This window comes from Thunnus maccoyii, chromosome 7 (genome assembly GCF_910596095.1).
Source record: "Thunnus maccoyii chromosome 7, fThuMac1.1, whole genome shotgun sequence".
Lineage (NCBI taxonomy): Eukaryota > Metazoa > Chordata > Actinopteri > Scombriformes > Scombridae > Thunnus > Thunnus maccoyii.
Genome location: NC_056539.1, coordinates 29,130,382 through 29,146,130, shown reverse-complemented (window position 1 = coordinate 29,146,130; position 15,749 = coordinate 29,130,382). Strand labels below are relative to the sequence as shown.

The following is a 15,749-nucleotide window of genomic DNA, read 5'->3' as shown; positions in this document are numbered from 1 at the left end:
GTGAATATTGTATTGCTGGGGCGGATATTGTCAAAGAATGAATTAAATTATTTTTCAATTAACCTTTTACATTTTGTGATGCCTGCCTGCTACATTTCCGGACTGTCTCGAGCTTGGGTGAGAGTCAAGACAACTCATGGTACCTCAAGTCACAACTTTGATTTGATCGTGTTATGGACTTTCAGGACCATAGCATGATAGGTATTAGTCTTTAATACCTGAATCCAAAAGGCCACAGTATTTATTGCATTAGAGTTAATCCTTCTTAAAGAGTTAATCCTCATGAATCATATCGTGCTGTGACTGACAAACTTGACAAACTATAGTATAGTGCACTGTCATAATGAGGATCCGAGAGTTTTGTTTGAAACAGAGAATGAAGTATTGACAATAGGGGGCAGCATTATGTACACTCCTCTGCCTTTAAACATACAATATCAGTTGTGTACTGTGTACTAAAAATTTTGCATGTGCTGTGAATAGTTAATCCCCTAAACAGTGGAAAATTGGGCAATATTACACCCGAGGGTGTGCTTTACCCTCATTGTTGCAACGACAGTGATGCAATCAGGAATGAGGCGCTTGCACCAAGTTCTGTAAGCATCACTGAAGTGTCAACAATGACGGTAAAGCACAACCTCGAGTTTAATATTGCAATTATACAACAGTTACCAACAAAATAAAAGATAGAAACAAAATGTATTCATATTGTGGGGCAATTTGCTCTAAAATTGAACAAAAAACATTTTGATAGTGTTATCTCCATTTTCATAGAAATACATGGGGTACGACTAATATATACTCTCAACTGAAGGAAAAATGGTTAAGTTTTGTTGTGTATGGGTTTTTCAGTGTGTGTGAGTATGTGCGTATATAATTCGTCTCACAGTCAGAGTTCAATCCACTCTGTAAAGGGTCTGTTTTGTTCAGTTCAATCCAGTTTCACAAACATAAAAGAAACACAACTCAAGAGTCTGCTCCGGCTGATCCCCACAAAACAAAACACACCAAAGATGCTAGAAAAGCAACACAGTACATAAAATAAGCACAGCAGAAACATCAGATATGTTGGACCACTGTATATATCTTCAAACGTTACAGTTACAGCTGAAAATTACAACAGAAATAAACAAATTTGCCGAGTTCACATATGTCCACAATTCATATCAACTGCCAGCTGTCAACTTGGAAGTGACTGTCAGTGTGACGTCACAATCTATTGCTCTAATCAGTGGCGGAGTAATTTTTATAGTGATGAGGCATTTTTCATTTGAGCACAGCTAGGTGTGCTGTCATGCTGATTTGATCATGTTCTAAATGTTAAGTTGACCAATCAGATTGCTTGGTCAGAACTACCTGTTGTATAACACCATGTATAAAAGCATTTATGCAACAAATCACATGTTGATACAAAAAAACAGCTCACGTGAAGAAAAAGCATACATTTCGATTGTCATAGCTGGTACAGGTGCAATTAATATTACTAAAGAGTGCATTTATTGCTTCTCAGTTACACTTTTTCTGCTATTTTCTGTATATTGTAACAGTATATTTTTTGAAGCTGTTTCTGTTTATTATTTATTTATTGCATCTGTTATACTGTTTCCATTTCAGGACTGATTTTACTTCTCAATATTTAAGTGCATTTTATATCTGTGAATTCATGTCTGCCATCAATGAGTGAATCTTTTTTTTTTTTTTTCAATTTGAAATGGTTAATACTGTATCTGATCTATTGCTCGTGTTCTATTCACCTCCAGCAAAAATGTTCAAAGGAAGAGCTCTCTCCATGGATGATGGCAAAGTCCAAGGTTGTAGAAAGCCTGAGGTTTAGAAGTCTTACACAAAGCCTGAAGTAACAAATTGTCTGCCTCTCCCTCAAGGTGAAGCAGCTATAAGCTAAATCCTATGCTTTATATTGTTTGTTTGATAGTTTTTATTCAGGTGTTGTGTACGTTCCGTCTGTTAAATAAGATAAGACACGATAAAGACACATAGTCCTGCACAACAAAAGAAATGCATTTTTGTGATTGTTACATGATTCTATCATATGTTTGGATGCCATGTTCCATTTGTTGGATAGTGTTTGCTTTGTTTGTTTTTCATATATATATATATATATATATATATATATATATATATATATATATATATATATATATATATATATATATATATATATATATATATATATATATTCATTTATTTGCATTAAAGGCTAAGTAAAAGCACCTGGATGGTGACACAATTTGTTTTCCTCAGAAGTGATTTAGTGTGGTGCAAAGGTTAACAAGATCCCACTGTGGGAAATGATGAAGGACACTTATTAATATCACAGCATGTGCTGGCCTGGGGAAAAGGGCCACTCTTTGTTTTTTTAAGCAGTCAGCCATCCTACAGTGTCAGAGTGGAGAGGCAGGGAAGGCTTATTTACCACTTGTCTCCCAGGTTCTGTCACATTTTTGTATAAAATTTAACCCTTTCGTTATATCTCATTACATTGTTTTCTCTAGCATCTGAGTAGCAAAACCTGGACTTCTTGTTGTAGGTGCAATCTCAAACTGTAGAGAAGAAATAGAACTAACAAATTGGGTAAGTTGTTCCACCTTATTGTTGTTGTTGGTCTGCAGTTAAAATATCCTTAAACAGCAGTCAGTTAAGCAGTATTGACACTGTCAATTTGACAGATGCAACACACTAAAGCCAATCAGCATTCCTCAGTAGCAATATATGGTGATCATATCCAATAATTGTAGATACACTTGTATTAACATTTCACCACAGTCTTGTTATATCTGTTAAAACCATTATGGATTACAGTCCTCACTGAAATGAGTGGCTTACAGGAGTGATATAATAATAATAATAATAATAATAATAATAATAATAATAATAATAATAATAATAATAATGATAGTGTGTGTTTGTGTATTTTCTTTCTATTGCTCTGACGGTGTGGAAACTTTACTCATAAATCATATCTTGATGTGATGAAAATAGTGTATAGGCTAGGTACTGTTTGTACATTGTGGCCATTGATTTAGCGTACACGTAGACTTGCTAAATGAATGCAACAATATTTAAGCATTTAATTTTAGGGAAAAAGGTGTCTTCAAGCTGTGTTAATGGACTTTTTGCTCCTTTTAGCTCTGTTTTGACCTCCACTAAATACTCTATGGGTCTTTAGCTCACAAGATTCTTCACTGTGTTCACCAGCTAGTCATTAACTTTGTCTGTTGGCCATTTTGTTTTTGCTTACGACAGCTGCCTGCTGGTGGACACAGGGTTGATGAGAGTGGGACTGAACTATATAGTAAACATGCATAATTTACCAAATTGTACCATATAGTAAATGTGCCTCAATCAAAACAATGATTAAAAAGTGTCTCCATAAACTCCATAGAGTTGCAAACTTGGATGATTATCTTTAAACAAGCAACCCAAGCGACAGTCATTTATCCAATCTTAATGTCAGAAATATTGCTTAATTCAGGTTTGAATAAAGAAACGTTGCTGAGAACAGGTTTACATGAAAAAGTTAAAGTTATTTTAAGACAGACTTCTTTGAAAGTAAATGAAATGAAATGAAATGAATGAAATGAAATGAAATGAAAGTGTTTTTGTCATCTATATAGGAGCCAAAGGAATCTATATAATGAATTTCTTGTACCAAAGCAATTCCCAATTTACTAAGATAAAAAGATTACAAATCAAAATTTGCAATGAAGATGCTACTGATATATCTATCTATCTGTATATAAACCTAACTCTTTATTGTACACAATGATGAGACATTGACAGCTTAATTACAAACTGAGTTTCCCCGAGTATAGATTAACTTTCAATTTTGTTAATTGGCCCCCCAAATGACATTTTATTTCTTTTTATTTTCTTGCGGAGGTAATTAGAGTAATGAGGAACATAGCTGTTTAACAATAACAGCCTGCACAACTGTGCTTGGGCAGGCAACCACTGCTGCACTGAAATGTGTTGATGGCTGAATTGTAAGTGCTGGACTGGCAAGCAAGAAGAGGAATTTTAAGAGAAGCAAAGATGGAACGAAAAAAAAGGGGGAGGGGGGAGGGGTGGCGGGTGAGAGAAATAATCATTGGGAGAGGAATGTGCTATCCACATGGGCTCCTGCTAATTGCCTCGCTCATGAGTTTGTGGGACGTGTTAGTCGGCTACTGGATCTGGATCCAGCTCTGCCGCCTCAGGGGTGTTGGCATCTTGGCTCACCAGACGACAGCTCAGTTTGACATGGACTTTTTTTTTTTTTCTTCCTCCCAGACATTGCAGCTTGCTTCCCCTAGAGGTTTCCCCCCATCAGAAGTGGCCTAGCTGTGATGGATTGGCATCCTGTGAGTGTCAAACTGCTTTATGGCTCTTTAATGAGGCGATCAGGCAGAGGGAGCCCCCACTGCCACTGCCACTATTGGTACTTAAATAGGAAATCAAAACAGGTGAAGTTTCATTATAGCTGCTGCTGTTAGCACCCACCTTCAGTGGCCAAACTACTCCCAAGCAAAAACAAACATACTCATTCACAGATACACACAATTTCAGTGAGAGTGAAAATTGAAGTATTTCCATATTTCAGCTTGCCTCAGGTCATATTTTCATGTTTGTGTAATGGACAGTCAGTACTCAAGGGATTTGTGGGAATACAGTTCTTTCAGGTTTTAATGGTGTTCCCGAAATAAAAAGAACTTGACAGAAATTGCATTATTCCTATGTTTGAATTCAAATACACAAAGGAGGACCAAGTGTACCCACATCCAGGCAAATTATTCAGGTGCAAGACAAAAAAAAATTTATTGCAGGGTACAAAGGAGTGAGGTCTGCACATTATTAACATCCCGATAAATAATTGTATTCTCTTTTTATAGTAATATCTTTTTTGAGGGAACTGAAATTTGAATTCAAATACAGGCACATATTGTGTGTTCATATGTATTGCATAAATTAAAGATAAGACAATGTCATACACATGCTGAAAGCAGATGTCTTCCCTGCTTCAATATCACATTATTTTTGGAATTACATCATTAGTGAAACACCATAGAACAGCCAGCAGAAAGCTCCATTAAATAATGATGTTACAGCTCAGAACAATATGTTGGTTTAATTTATTCTGCATTGACAGAACACCCACCCACCCTCACATACAATCTGCATATGTACACAAATACACACACCTACACCTTCTCAATAACATACATGTCTGCACACATCAACCCCACGCACACATACAAACACTCAGGCGAGAGCAAAGTGAACCATGTTGACAAAGAAATACTCTAATTATGCATAAAAGAAGATACAGAAGCAAGCAATTACTCAAACTGTCACAACAGTAATATGGGTGTGCATATGCTGTATTCCATCAATCAGGAAACTGCCACATGTTTGCCTCAGCACAGGGCTGTAGTCTGGTGACTGGCAAATAAAATCTACCCTGACAAAATTAGTCAAACTTGAACGCAAAAATAGGTCTGTTTATTACAAACAACAAATCCCACTAGAACATATTCAGTGTATTTATAAATTATAAAACCTGAGCTGTGAGGACTTTTCTTCACCACCAAATTCTCTGGGAGAACAATCTGGCAACACATAAGTGACAGTTAAAACTTGGGTAACTGAGCATAAACTCTAAAATGCTTATTATTTGTTTTTCTGGACACATACAGTGAACTGAACAATTACTTTCCTTCTGCATGAAATGGAATATGTCACAAACAATAAACTGGTCTTCCCATTTTTACCTGTTTGCAAATGTTGAGGTTAGCTACAGTTGAAGTTTAGGCAAGTATAAATCAGCTTTAGTTGAGGGTAAGAAGTTTCCACTAAAAGTGGGAAACATTTTTATATGCAAGGTATTTCAATTTCAACGTATTCTCTTATTATTACTTGTTATTCTTACTATTATCTCTTGTTATTTTTCATGGCCATAGTCTACCTATTTTTTTTAAATAAACATATTTTAAGAACTATAAAGCATAAACCAATTGCTGCTTTGATTGCAGAGGTGCAGAAAGCGATGAGATCTATTACATGAATAAAAGTAGCCATGTTACACCCTGCATTGAAAATGTCACACAAGAGTCTGTAAATATTACTAGCAAAATGAATGTAAAATGTAAAAAGTAAAAGCACTAAATGTAATAAAAATTCAGAGTATTTTTCACAATTATGTTTTATATCTTTATAAAACAATTATATTGCTATTACAAATACAGTCATGTAGATGTTGCAATTGGTCATGATGGGGCTAATCTTAAGTATTTTATATATAATTGGTTTAATCTATAACAAGCACAGTACTTGAATAAATGTCAAATGTAGTTGAATATGCACTTGAAATGTAAAATTCAAGCGACATTGAATGTAATTTTCATTTTGTGTTGCATTGTGGAACAATCAACACCACACATTCTATTCTAGTCAGTGGAAGTTCATACAGCTAATAGTGTATAATAAATATTCCAAGTATTAAACCTGTGACTTGGAATCTTTGATAATGTAATACTGAATATTGTGCAACTGGGAAAATGGTGAGATGCCTCAATTTCATCTAGTTATACTTATGCATTTTAAAATGGCAATATGTGGTAACCAAATTCAGTGAACAAATATCATTTTTACTGTATTTTAATAGACAATGCAGGTTGTGGACATTACAATAGATAAACTACCACCATGAGTTCTAGAGGATATTAAATGATAGTCCTTTTTTGTTTATTTATTGACATATTGATGTTTTTTTTTCTTTTTTCTTTTATTTAATTTATGACAAATGTTCCAAAAAAAAGGTAGACATAAAACATAAAAGGTCTCTATGACATGGGGATAATAGAAAATACAGAAATCAAGACAGAAACAAAAAAACAGTTATGGTGATACAAGTGATAGTATATTGAAAATGGGAGGTGATCTGATGGTTGTGATGTTGTTAAAGGGGGTTATAGAGCTTTCTCCTGTGTGTTCTCTGTGTGTGTGCGTGTGCATGCTCAAAAGAAGCAATAATATGTGTTGTTATGTCTGAGGGGGTGAATAGGATTGTGCATGGTTTATTTAACAAGGTTAAAAATAATGTAGTTTCCTCATATTCCACTTTATTTAACCAATATGGAGCAATTAAAACTGCATATTGAGAGAAAAATTCCATAAATACCCTTATGGGTCATATCCCTTAAATACTTGCAAAATTAAAGGTCTTGACTTAATGTCACTGTTTGTGCTTGAGTAAAAAACTGTTAATTCCATGTTGTCTTATATCCCCATTGCTTCACGGAGGCTGAACATACAGAGTTTCCTGATAGGAAATACTTTGTGCTCCTCTTCTAAAGAAATATGTGTCCTAGGAATTGCTTGCAAACAGAACCAATTTCATGCTGCTTCAAAACTCATAAAATCATTTTAATTCAGCAACACAAAGCTGCTCCCAGACTGCTTCAGTCAGATGAAGGCCATTATGAGTCTAGGATTAAATCAACAATACATGGTATAATTGACATGAAACTCTGCATAGTCCTTAAACACAAACAGATCACAACAGATTCAGCGTCTTCCTCTGAAGCTTACCAGTTCAATGCTTTTGCTGTTATGTTGGAATCATATAATTGCTCTACTGAGAATTCTCTTAAACTGTACCATCCTTTAATAAAGTCAGTATTCTTTACTAAAGTCAGTATAGATATATGTTCAGCACACCAAGATACACACTGCATTCCTTACCCATATTGTATATTCACACTGGGATTCTGCAGTGAAAGATCTTTCTTAAGTGCAGTATCAATGCAGGAAATAGATGTTCCTTAATGTAGTGAGGCAAAAAACAAGTGCAGGTCAGGATTTTGATGGGTGTGCAGTTTTAGACTTTCACATGGGAGATGGGAAATGGTTTCCCATCTCAGACCAAACAATTAATGTTCGCTTTTTTGAACCATGACCACAATCCCTCTCTAAACTTCAAGTGTTTCAGGTATAATCACAGTGGATGTGTTTTTAGCTGTTGAGGACCTTCCTCATTTTCTTTATAATTTATTCTATTGGGTTTGAAGTATTTTCCATGCTGCAAGGAAACAAAAAAAGTAACTTTAATAAAAGCTTTATTTTACAGGACCTTTAATCTTACAACAAATTCCCGTAAATCTTTGATGTAATTTGCAGGTAATTAACAGTTAATTTCTTGGACAGTTTACAGAAAGATTGGTGCAATTTGATATAAATTATAAGAAAAAACTGAAAAAGAAATGTTAAGTTGGTTTAACTGATAAGTACCCACTCATCATATTTGGGTTCCTCGTTGTTGATTTGCAAAAATTCTGAATAAATTAGGCTCTCAAAAATTCTTTAACTGACAGATAATAGTTAGTTCTTAGTTCTTTGCAACTATTCAATGAGCGCATTCCCCATATACTACCAAGTTACATACATTCAATACATACAATTACATTAATACTTTCAAAGCTAAGAATGAACAGTGGCAATGAACATGGCAACTACTTTAAGGAAATTGTTGAAAAAACTACATATGAAACTACAACTCATTTTGCACCACCTTTCATGTAAAATTTCCTAAAATTTCATGTATGTCTGTGTCTTTGATTTCCTGAACATAGCTTCTGCTGATAGCTGTCGTGTCGAGCTTGCCAGCATACAGGTAACTGACAGCAGTTACGTGTTGCATAGTAATAGTTACAGCAATACCCTCTCAGTGCAAAGAAATACCTCAGTGTGATCACGATCAGAGCTAAACCCTGTGCACCTCATTTTTTCGGTGTTCAGTCGGATCATTTTAGCCTGGTTCCAGGCCTCTGGAATAATAAACATTCAAACTTGCTGCCATCAAAATTAATCCGTATTTTTGTGAACCTGAGCATTCTGCCTGGAGATAAGGCTGCATGATATTTACCATGTATACTGTGGATCCCAGCACTGTGTCATTGTTAAAAAAAAAAAAAAAGTTTTCTATTATCACTTCTGCCATTGAAGCAGAGGTTTGGGTGGAGCCCTGCTTTATATGCAAAGTAAACCCATAACCTCTTTGCTTCGCAGTCATAGGGACTCTGACACTTACTCTTACTCCACAGAATAGCCTCCTTAAAAAGCACAGCAAGTGGTGATTATGTAAGGTGGAAAGTGGGTTTGAAATGAATCATATCCTCCAGCCTAGCCCTATGGAACAAATTCAATCTACCCAAAAGTGCAAGCACTGCCTGTCTAGCACGGCACATATGCACTTAAACTCATTTTAAGCATTTTGATTGCTATTTGTCCATGCTTTAGATTCTAATCCCTCTGCATAGCCACCAGAGACTGACTGTCGGAGGCAGCAGGCAGCATTAAAAAGGTCCCAGGGACAATGATTTATGTCAGCACAGTGCATTTGTAAAAGCCAAAACTGAATAAGAAATCTTCGGTAGTGACTTCAATAGGTCAGCAGAATGAAAAGGTACACACTGTTTCCAAATGAAGGTTGTTGAAGAACAATACATTGCATTACCTGATTTTTTTTTGTATTTATCTTACTCCATATGAGGCTTAAAGACTTATTATTGTTCTTGGAAATAGTAGTTAAAAAAAGAAAATGAGCAAAAGGTCCACTTTCACTTTCAGTCACATCTTGTGACCTTCATCAGCAGCTGGAGTTTGCTCATTTGTCGTGGAGATGGTTCACTTGTTATCATGTGACCTAAGTATGTCTGAGCAACACATTTTTTTGTCAAACTACGTACTTTACTTTTATTATTGCTATAGTATTAAAAAGCCTCGATCGCCCTGTTTGTTTTATTTATTTACTTACTTATCTATTTATTAATTTTTTGCTGATCAATTTGATTTATTTAATATTCATAAATTGAACCTTGGAAAAACTAAATCATCAATTAGTTTGTAGAGGCAGCACTGTAACTGATAAAGACATCTCCTTCGTTTTCCATTTCAGTACCTGTAAAAAAAAAAGATTTGTAACAGACAAATTATATCCTCTAATAATAAATCAAGTGAACATTTCTGAACACAATTTAGACTCTATTTAAATGGATTGTTGAGTACACTTTTCATGCAGCCAATGAGCAATTTGGTCTAATGATTCTGTTAGATTATGCCTGATATAAAGCAGTTATGGCCTCCCAGCAATACTTTATGCAAGTTAAACTCTGTATATTGGACAATGGCTCTGCAGCACACTGTTATTACTGAGATGAGCCCTCCAACTTAGCTCATTTCCATCCAAATGTCAGCTTTGATTAATCACCTCAATGAGAGCCCTCTACCATCTCATGCATCTGCCAAGACCCAGCCTCACCACAGCAGCAGACTCTCAAATAGGACTGTGTCCACTGGCAGATTCAGGATTGAGAAATTACAGTATGGGTATGGGTACAGTGAGAGGATATTGAAAGAATGTCACCAGAGTTTCATCAAATTAAATCACTCCTGCCAAGATATCAAAGGATCTTGAAGTCTAAATTGAATTAGTAAAAGTCATGATATTCCCTCAGATTGATTGACATTTCCATCATATGTCATGTTCCAATAAATGTTTATCGTTTTTTAATCAAAATACAAATTGAAAATCAAAGTTATCACAAGTTATTTTTCTGACTGTATGGGTGAAAGTGCCTTGATTGAAGACATCTTGACAGTTAAATGCAGAACTGGTGGTAATAAAGTCAATAATGTTCATAAAATTAATTCTGATGCAAGCTCTCAAATGATTTTTATTAAGCAGAATGAATTGCATGCAATATCTCATACACCGTTAATAATAGAAATAAACAGATAAGTAATATAAGTGAGTTATGAAGATACTTAATCTGTCAAACTTGTCATTCAAAAATGATTTGTTTCCAAATGACTCACCTTATTATGAGTTCAATTTATTACTGATGGCCGATTGGGAAACATGATTATAAGATCTCAATCTCCCCATGACAAAGCAAAATTGTTGATTCATGAAATATGATCAAAAAAGATAAAGTTATTAAGACACTTTTTACACAAAGTTTGGTCCTAAATCATTGTACCAACTACAGTAATGTATTCTCAACTTCAGAAAGTCCAATGTGGAATTCCAGGAAACTGCAACCTCTTCTTTTGAAGGTTACCTTATATTGATTATTGTGGGGTGGAGCTGGTGGGTGGAGCTCAGTTTTTCTCACTCTTCATCCTACTCAATTTGCAGCAAGCTAAGGTAGTGCAATATCACGTGAATGACTAAGATAGCCATAGCTGCATGAGTGCATTTGCTTTGAGGCAAATGACAATATATAATGAGAAAGCTAAGTTAGTGTTCATTTAGTGGCACATGCTTGTTTCCTTCTTGCAAAAATACCCTCTGACATTAAATTATGTTCAGATACACTCCTAAGCAATTTTTTGTCTCCCATCACACTTTGCAGAAATTTGATCACCTGAGTGTTGTACGTATTTCTTCATTAAAAGCAACAACAGACATATTGGGTTTGGGGCGATATGCATATGCATGAGTGCATAGATATAGCACGTTTGCTTTGGTAGTAATAACTTTATTTATATAGCAAGTTTAAAGTTTTAAAAAAGTGCTTTAAAAAATATTTTTGGAAAAGGTCAAAAAGAAAATATTTACAAAAAAAATGAAAGACGTAAGATCACAAAAGACTAAGCACCCAGCAGGATCAAAAGCATGACTGAAAGCAAATAAGTGATATAAATTAAACATAGAAAAAATATGTAATAATAACAACAACCATGCCCAGGTTAAAATAAATGATTTATAGATGACACAGAGAAGGCACATGAGCATACTGATGCCCTGTTTATGCAATGGACTGGTAATATAACTGGTAACAGTAGCATGCTACTTGTATTGTCATCTATTCTGCATTCAATACTTTTTTTGTTGTTTGTTTTTTTTTGTGAAAAAAAAAACAATATTAACCATCAGCTTAAGTTGTTTTACTTATTTTCTATCCTTTGTATTTGTACATTCAAAGAAAACTAAATGAGTCTTTATTTCTGTTTGACCGTAGGATCATTTGTGTTTATTCACCCCAAACAGCCAGAATACATTACTGCACAGTAGCCATAAGCTAGCAAGCAACAACAGGCACCGACTGTGTCTGTAGGGTCTGTGTGTGTGTTTGTGTTCAGTTCAGCCTCTGACTGAACTCAGAACTCATCAGGAACTCAGCCTCTTTCTGTTATTTTCCTCCAGTCTCTGTCCTTTTCCCCCTCTCCTCTCTGTACATTCATGAAGTACATTCATAAAGCCCCATGATACATGCAAATTTTTTGCTTAAGTTAAAACATTTTCAACTTGCACGGACACATATTTGCTTCACCCGACGCAATTTGTATCCATTCATGTCTTTGAGTTGACTTTGTACACTGAAAAAATGGTAAATAGCAGATCCTTGAATTTACAAAAATGAAGTTAGTATATGCAACACCATTCATTTATATTCCTTTTGTGAACATGGTTTAATCAAGTTGACTTCAGTAGTTTATGGAGAATGTTGAATATACTAGTTTCTCTTGCATTGATTGAAACTGATTGAATTGAAATTTGAAATCATCAGGAAGTGTCGTTGGGTACTTCGCAGCAGAAGTAAGCTGCTGCCAGTAAGCTGGATGCCAATCGCTGTAAAACAAGAAGAACAAGAAGAAGCATCGTTGACTTCAAAAATTGTGGCAGATTCTGCAGCCACATGTCGCCTCTGACAGAGACCAAATTACTGAGTAAGTTCAGATGTGGATAGCTAGGGGAAAGGCTCAAAACAATCATTGCACAAATGGCTGATGTAAGTGATACAGGGATCTCACAGTCATGAAAAACCTCGAAACATTAAGAATTTTGACAGTGTTTTTTGGAAAATATTAAGATTTTTAGAATTGTGGAAGGGTTATGGAAAATTGTAGAATTACAATTAATTACCACATAATTTACCGGCAAGAAGGGCATAAAAATCGTACAGACTATCAGGGAGGCCATGAGTGCATTTATTTTTCATCTTTCTCTTTCCACTATTTGTGCATGTTTTTGTCTGAGTTTTAACCTTTCCTTTATTTACTTATTTATCTTTATATATTTGTCTACCTCCTATTTCTTTCCATCTTGTTCCTGTCAATCTCCTGACTACATGATTTGGAGCTCACAGCAAGGCTAATACCATCATAGGAACCCTGGAGTTATGTTCTCAGAGAAATATGTCCACATATGACAGTTTACATCAGGAGTTGACTTTAAAATAAAGCACAAGGGCTGAATCAAGATGCTAATCAAGAAAATTTACTTTCAGTATGATGTAGATGCTGGATTAGTGTGGATCATTAAGGGAGTCTGTCTACATGGGTGAAGATCCAGAAAACCTTATGCAGGAATATGTGGTATATACATGAATCAGTGCTTACTTTTTCCCATATCTTCCACCCTTCTCTACTTGATCTACTTGATCATTTGGGCTGAAATGGTTCATTGATTAATAGAAAATATATTGATTATAATTTTGATAAACTATTAAAATTTTCAGCTTCATACCATTATAAAATCAATACAATGTTTCTTGGTTGCTGGTTAAACTAACTTAACAAATTTGAGACATGACTTTAGACTGGCTAGTTGTGGTTGTGGTTGGTATGTGATTAGTATGTGACTAATCAAGTAAAAAGAAGCACAGTTCCAAGTCTTTAACAGAGTATCGGATGCACAGTTGTGGCAAAGATGAAACAAACAAAACACTGACACTCACTGTCTGTTAAACAGCTACACAGGTCTCTGCCATGACTAAAACAATTGTAAGATAATAAAAGATATATAAAACAAAAGTCAGTCACCAATATGATGGTCAAAGTTTGACTGGCAGTATGGCGGCCACAACAGAGTTCATGTGATTAAAATGTCAGCTGAAAAACCAATTTGTTTGATTAATGTTCTACTGTAGTTACCTGTCATTGTCTCTAAATTTACCTTCATTCTAACATTCACCTTACCTTGTCTAGATCTATACTATCACTATGCCTGCTCAGTTTCATATATTTTTTTTAAATTCTTTTCTCGTTAGGGTTGGTTAAGAGGTCCTTTTTACCTACCTTTATTTACCTACCTTTGTCTGTTTTGTACAGCGCATGGATGAAGACGTCATCAACGAGGCCATTGAAAACACCACTGCTGGGATTTATGTTCTTAAAGATCATGCTTCAAGTGGCGAACCAGAGGACATTGGAATTGTTCTTGAAGGCATTAAGGTGATGCAAGATCTGGATAATGTAGCATTAGCTGTTTGCGATACTGTTCGGACTGATGTACGCCCTGCACCTCAGCTACCCTGTTGACCTCTGCTATACCTTTGAGGTAATCCAAAAGATTTTCATGGAATTGGATGGATGTAAACTTTCTAAAAAAGCACTCACTCAAAAAAGCAGGCTATTTCAGTGAAAGGGTCAGAGACTGTGCCGTCAGCGGTAAACCACAAGACATTTAAATTGTCCTCAAAGGCATCTTTGGTATTGCTACAGGATACCATTTGGACTGCTTTTTCATTTTCTCTTGTGAATCCACTGTTCTAAGTTGACAGTATTTCCTCTCATGAATCCATTATGAAAACAGTTTAAAGAGGGTTTGCAACTTGTTTGCTGCTCTGAGTCAACTTTAAAAACTGCTGCAGTATTTTGTATTTGCTGCCTTGAATCCTCTTTGACAACGGCTTATACAAGGTTTACATGTATATTTGTGTTTATTCCTCAGGGGAAACAGTTTACGCAGGGTTTTGTTTTGTTTTTTTCATTTGCAAATCTACTTTGAAAATACTGTTTTCAGCAATGTGAAAATGGTGTATGCAGGGTTAACCTTGGGAGTAAACTTTTTAACAAAGCACTAGCTTTAATTTGCCTTATTCACTTTGTGCCATGTTTGGTTTACTTCAGTGAAATAGTGTTCTTCTTGTTTTGTATTTGCTCTTGGGAATGCACTGTTTGTACTAACAGTTCACATAATTTGTATTTGCACTTTTATACCTACTGTGACAACAGTTTGTTCTAGGCTTATAAATGTCTTTGCTGTTCTAATCCACTCTGAAGATATGTTTGAAGTATGTATATGCTTCTATTGATACACTGTGAAAAAGGTTAATGCAAGGTTACGTTATATGTATTGTCAATCCATTGCATTTTATGCAGAATTTACAGTATTTTTGTTGTGAATCCACTGTGAAAACAGTTATGTGTGGTCTGCATTATTATGTATTTGTGTATTTGTGTCCACTGCTGTTGATACAGGGTTTACAGTGTCTAGTTTTTGTGTTTTGATTCCTCTTTGAAATCAGTTTACAGCAACTCCATTTTGGGTAAAGTTTTCCTGCAAAGTTTTAAGGCTCAATGTAACAAAATTATAGTACAGAACTCTGACTCTGACTTTATTTTGTCAATGCAAATCTGTTTTGTTACATTTATGATTTTAAACATGGGACCAATGTCTACAATGCATTTGGATAGAGTTAACTTTAACAAATCAAGTTTGATTTACAGACTTAACTCAAGTACCAGGGACATAATGAAATTGCTTTAAAGTCACATAATACCCTTGAATAATATTAGAATTAGGAAATCAAGTTAAAGTTACAGTTGAAAATCAGGTACCCTGGACATGATGAAATTACTTTAACATTACACAATATGGTATTACAGTAACTGATAAATAATATGTTGAATCAACATGATTCTTTTAAACAGTCTAATGCGAATGAAATATATTGGTTTGACAA

The 15,749-nt window shown here is 35.0% G+C and overlaps 1 long non-coding RNA gene across 2 annotated transcripts; it reads left to right on the top strand.

Moving 5' to 3' along the window:
- Positions 1-681: 681 nt before the first annotated feature.
- On the top strand, positions 682-15,393 carry LOC121900795. 2 transcript variants are annotated; one of them, XR_006097088.1, is made up of 5 exons: positions 682-1,883; positions 2,514-2,592; positions 4,291-4,361; positions 12,570-12,729; positions 14,113-15,393. It is a non-coding gene; the product is annotated as an uncharacterized LOC121900795 (long non-coding RNA). The 2 variants fall into 2 exon arrangements; XR_006097089.1 differs by lacking the exon at positions 12,570-12,729.
- The last annotated feature ends 356 nt before the right edge of the window (positions 15,394-15,749 follow it).